Source organism: Furipterus horrens, unplaced genomic scaffold (genome assembly GCF_987537825.1).
Source record: "Furipterus horrens unplaced genomic scaffold, mFurHor1.1.pri manual_scaffold_7, whole genome shotgun sequence".
In the NCBI taxonomy this organism is placed as follows: domain Eukaryota; kingdom Metazoa; phylum Chordata; class Mammalia; order Chiroptera; family Furipteridae; genus Furipterus; species Furipterus horrens.
The window spans coordinates 63,531,410-63,536,810 of record NW_028327177.1 but is presented as its reverse complement, the minus strand read 5'-3'; the positions used below and the strand labels follow the sequence as shown (position 1 = coordinate 63,536,810).

At 40.1% G+C, this 5,401-nt stretch overlaps 1 non-coding gene across 1 annotated transcript; it reads right to left on the bottom strand.

Moving 5' to 3' along the window:
* Positions 1 to 1,028: 1,028 nt before the first annotated feature.
* Positions 1,029 to 1,162, bottom strand: LOC150004549 (small nucleolar RNA SNORA69). The gene has a single exon (XR_016512588.1). It is a non-coding gene; the product is annotated as a small nucleolar RNA SNORA69 (small nucleolar RNA).
* Between the last annotated feature and the right edge of the window lie 4,239 nt (positions 1,163 to 5,401).

Sequence of the window (5,401 nt, the reverse complement as noted above, 5' to 3'; positions counted from 1 at the left end):
CTGCCTTTCCATCCTAGGGAGCATGCACAAACTGTTCCGTTTATTGAGTCTCAGATGGCTTGTATCCTTACTTCTTTCAGGAATTTACTCAGATATCATTTTCTCTTTAAGGCCTCTGTGATTATATTGTTTAAAAATTGCAATCTTCTATTCTCTATGTGATTGAATAGAAAGGATTTCAATGTCAGAATAAAATGTTTTGTAAATAGGGATTTTTCTCTCTCTCTTTTTTTAATTAGAGGGTTTGATTGGCATTCTCTTGTTTTGTGTTTTTTTATTTTTTTTAATTTTTTTAAATTTTGTTTAATTTTTCCCCCATTGATCCCCCCCACCCAGCTTCTCCCACAATGATATCCCTCCCCGTTGTCCATGTCCATGAGTCATTTAGACATGTTCTTTGACTAAACCCTTCCCATACTTATCCCCCTTCTCTCCCTCCCTCCTCTCCCCTATTGACTGCTATTCTGCTCATTGTCCTATTTAATTCTTTTGTTTATGTTGTTCTTTAGTTTCCTGTATTAGGTGATATCATATGGTATTTTGATTTCTTTGCCTGACTTATTTCACTAATCATAATTCTCTCTAGTCCCTTCCATGTTGTTGCAAATGGCAGGAGTTCCTTCTTTCTTTCTGCTACAGAGTATTCCATTGTGTAAATGTACCACAGTTTTTTGATCCACTCCTCTACAGATAGGCACTTAGGCTGTTCCCAGCACTTAGCTATTGTGAACAAGGCTGCTATGAACATAGGGGTGCATAAGTTCTTTTGAATTAGGGTTTTAGGCTTTTCGGGGTATAATCGTAGCAGTGGAATCACTGTTTGAAAAGGCAGTTCCATTTTTAGTTTTTTGAGGTAATTCCATACTGTTCTCCATAGTGGCTGCAACAGTCTACATTGCCACCAACACTGCAGTAAGGTTCCCGTTTCTCCACATCCTCGTCAGCACTTGTTGTTTGTTGATTTGTTGATGATGGTCATTCTGACTGGTGTAAACTGGTATCTCATTGAGGTTTTGTTGTTTCTTTTTAATTGTCCTTGTCAGTTCATCATGATTTTCACCCACATGAAGGCAAAATCAAAAATGATCAACACAAGATTTTGTTTCAGCAGGATAATAGCAGTACTTCCACAAAATGAAGCACTGTAATTGCAACCTGCTTTTCATTGTGGTTTTTATTTGCTTCTCTCTGATGGCTAGTGATGTTGAACATTCTTTCATGTGTCTATGGACCTTCTGTATGTCCTCTTCGGAGAAGTGTCTGTTCAGTTCCTTTGCCCATTTTTTAATTAGGTTGTCTGTTTTCTTGCTGTTGAGTCATATAAGCTCTTTATATATTTTGGAGATCAGTCCCCTGTCTGAGATATCATTGGCAAATATGTTTTTCCACATGATTGGTTTCCTTTTCATCTTGCTGATGTTTTCTTTTGCTGAGCAGAAACTCTTTAGTTTGATGTAGTCCCATTTGTTTATTTTTTCCTTCATTTCTCTTGCCTTAGGATATGTATCCGTGAAGATATTGTTACGTGGGATATCTGAAATTTTCCTGCCTATGTTTCCCTCTAGGACTTTAATGGTGTCATGGCTTACATTTAAGTCTTTGATCCATCTTGAGTTTATTCTCGTGTGTGGTGTAAATTGGTGGTCTAGTTTCATTGTTTTGCACATCCCTGTCCAGTTCTCCCAGCACCATTTGTTAAAGAGGCTCTTCTCACTTCATTCTATGTTCCTTTCTTTTTTACCAAATATTAGTTGACCGTATAGTCCTGGATTTATTTCTGGGCTCTCTATTCTGTTCCCCTGATCTGTATGTCTGTTCTTGTGCCAGTACCAGACCGTTTTGATCACAGTGGCTTTGTAGTATTGTTTGATGTCTGGTGTTGTGATTCCTCCTGCTGTGTTCTTCTGTCTGAAGATTGCTTTGTCTATTCGGGATCCTTTTTGGTTCCATATGAATTTTTGGAGTATTGGTTCTAGGTCTGTGAAATATGTCATTGGTATTTTAGTAAGGATTGCATTGAATCTGTAAATTGCTTTGGGTAGTATGGCCATTTTGATGAAGTTGATTCTTCCCATCCATGAACATGGTATTTGCTCCCATTTATTTGTATCTTCCTTAATTTCTTTCTTCAGTGTTATGTAATTTTCAGAGTACAGGTCTTCTATCTCTTTGGTTAAGTTTATTTTTAGGTACTTTATTTTTCTTGTTGCTATAGTAAATGGCATTTTCTTTTTTGTCTCTGTCCCTGATATTTTATTGTTTGTGTACAGAAATGCCTTAGATTTCTGTATAGTTATTTTGTACACTGCTATTTTGCCAGATTCACTTATTATATCGAGTAGTCTTTTAGTGGAGTTTATAGGGTTTTCTATGTACACTATCATGTCTTTGAATATTGCCATTTTAATTATGATGTGCCTTGGAGTGGGTTTTTGGGGGTTCCTTTTCATTGGGACTTTCTGTGCTTTTTAAACTTGCATAACTTTTTCTCTCATCAGTTTGGGAAAATTTTCTGTCATTACTTCTCCTATCAGCCTTTCTATTCCTCGTTCCTCTTCTTCTCCCTCTTTAATTCCGATGACTCAGATGTTGTTCTTCCTCATGCTATCCTGTAATTCCCTTACATCTTCTTCATACTTTTTCAATCTTTTTTCATTTTTTTGTATTACCTGGGAATTTTTTTCTACATTGTCCTCTAACTCACTGATCCGATCCTCTGTTTCTTTTAGCCTGCTTTTGATTGATTCTACTGTGTTTTTTAGTTCAGAGATTGTATTATTTATTTCTTCTTCGTTCTTTTTAATAGTTCCTATGTCCTTTTTTATGCTGATGTAGTTATCCGTAAATTCCCTGTAATTTTCTTGGAGCTGTTGGTAACTTCCTTGGAGGTTGTCGTAGTTGTTTATGAGGTTGTTGGGTTTTTTGTCCCTAAGGCGGTTCGACGTTGTAGTCAACACCGGCAACTCCTGCGGCGCACCTGAAGCCAAGCTGTATTGACTCCGTCTTTCCCTTGGACCCTTCAGCTGCGAAGAGAGGGGGGGTCTGCTGCATGGGCAACAGCAGACCCTCCATATCACCCTTCCCAGGCTCTGTAGCTTCAGCTTCACTGGAGAGGACACTCCAGCATCATCACAAGATGTCGATTCAACACGGGAGGAGACAGATACCGTGTCGCTCCCGAGTTGGACTGCACAGCCATTCTCGGCGGTGCAGATAGACTCTTAAGAAGCTACACCATCGTCTCTCGAGACGGACGGCTGCCGACGATGAGTTTATTGAGCTTCTTCACCATCATTGTTTTGAATTCCATGTCTGACATTGGGGCTATGTCTGTTACATCTACCTATCTTTCTGGGGATTCCTCTTTTCTTTTCATTGAGAGGTTGTTTCTCCGTCTTACCATGTTGGATTCTTCTTGTTTATTTTTGTTTTTTGGGTTTGTCTGCTTTGACTTCCCACCTTTGTGGTATGAGATTCTTTATAGGAGATCTGGGGTTTTCAGTGGTGCAGTCTCTTTGATCTCCTGAGCCTGATGTTCTTGGGATACCCTTTATGTCATTTGTTTGTGGTGTCTGGTTATATTTTAGATGCTCTTTGGAAGGATTTTCCCTCTGGCTAGTTCACTGAGAGTCACTCTGTCCACTTCATCTTGAGTTCTTTTGTGGAGATGCTGTTAAAAACATAAACACACAGCCCAGGCAGGAAACCCACACGCTTGAAAGTATCTTCCACCCTCTATCCCGCTATCATCAGCAAATGAGCCAGTATTAATATAAATGTAGAGAGATTAGGGCTTTTATACTATAGGAATAGTAGACAAGGGTTATTTTTAAAGAGGAATAATAGGATTTTTTGAGAGAGGTGATGATAGATTACTAATACTAGCAAGTATTGTTGAGACTATGCAAGACAGTAGGTAATATTTACATTGTTAATAATAATAAAAGAAAAAGAGGGAAGAATGCAGAATATAGTCAGAAAGTGGAATTGTATAGTATTAAATTTACATAATAGTTATTCTCTATCTATTTAGAGTGAAAGGGAGGCTAAACTAGACAAATAACAAAAATTAAGGAGGAAGGATGAGAAGGAGAGATGATATAAAACAAATTAAAAAGATAGTTTAAAATATTTTTAAATAGAAGTAAAAATTAAAATTAAAATAAAGAAATAAAAAAATTAAAAAATTAAAATAAAATACAAATAAGAAAACCGAAAATTGAAATAAAAATTTAAAAATATATATATACAAAAGGATAGTCTTTACTCAGTTCAGCCTTTGTGTGTTGTCTTCTTTTTCTGGATCCACAGCTGGTCTAATGAGGCAGACCAGAGGTTCCTGATTTTTGCAAGTTTGGTGTCTGTTTAGAGCCAGCCGGGGTGCTTGTGCTCGCGCTAGCCTCAGGTCTGCCAAGATGCACCCCAGGAGTTGGTTGGTCTCTCGCCCCTTGGGTCGGGGCCCTGGACACTTGTTCACAGTGGAAGTGAGCATCTGTGAGTTACCGCCACCTGCCGTTCCTGCACCCGCCTCGGCGGGCACAAGCAGAGCCTGCACAAGTGGTCTTCGCTCTGGCCTGGCACCCACTGGGTCTGGTCAGGGGTTTCTGTGCACGGTCTTCTGCATGCCCAGCAGTCTCTCCCTGCACCCATTGGGGCACTGATCTTATGTCTGTTGGGGTGTGTCCGAGGGGCACCTGGACGCGAGGCCCTGCACACCTGGGCCAGTGAATGAGGGCACTTCCTGCGTGACCCAAGGGGAGGGTTGGGGAGTGGGCGAGCGCACTTCTGCGCCTGCACTTCTCAAGAATGTCCTATCACCCCCAACCTTTCCTCCCCTCTCCGCAGTTCACAAGAGAAAAATATAAAGATAAAATTACGTTCTCACATGCACAGCAGTACGCAGTTTCTTGTCTTTCAGCGCCAATGCCACCTGGTGCAGTCCTGTCTCTGCCAGCAGGCAGAGACCCTCTCTCCTTTCAATTACTCTCTAGGGAAGCCTGTGGTCCCCAAAAAGCCTTTGTGTTCTTCTAGCTGCAGCTCGGGGAACCACCCCAGTTAGTAATCCTGTCTCATCTCTTTTTCCTCCGCTATCCTCACCAAACAGGTCATTCCCAGATGGTTTCCTCTAATCCAGCAGTGCCAGGGCTCAACTCCTGCCAGTGTCCAGCTGCTCACTGAGATGTTCTGTCTGCAATTAGTCCAAACTACAGACGAGTTTCGGGAGCCAGAAAGCGCAGCTTCCTCTCACTCCTCCGCCATGTTCGACATCGGATGTTTCCTCTCTTAAGATTCAATTTAATTTCCTACTATATTCAATTTTATATCCAATTCTGAAAAATCATAGAAGACAATATTTTTCATAAAACATTTATGTTAAATACAAATGGATATCATATTAATT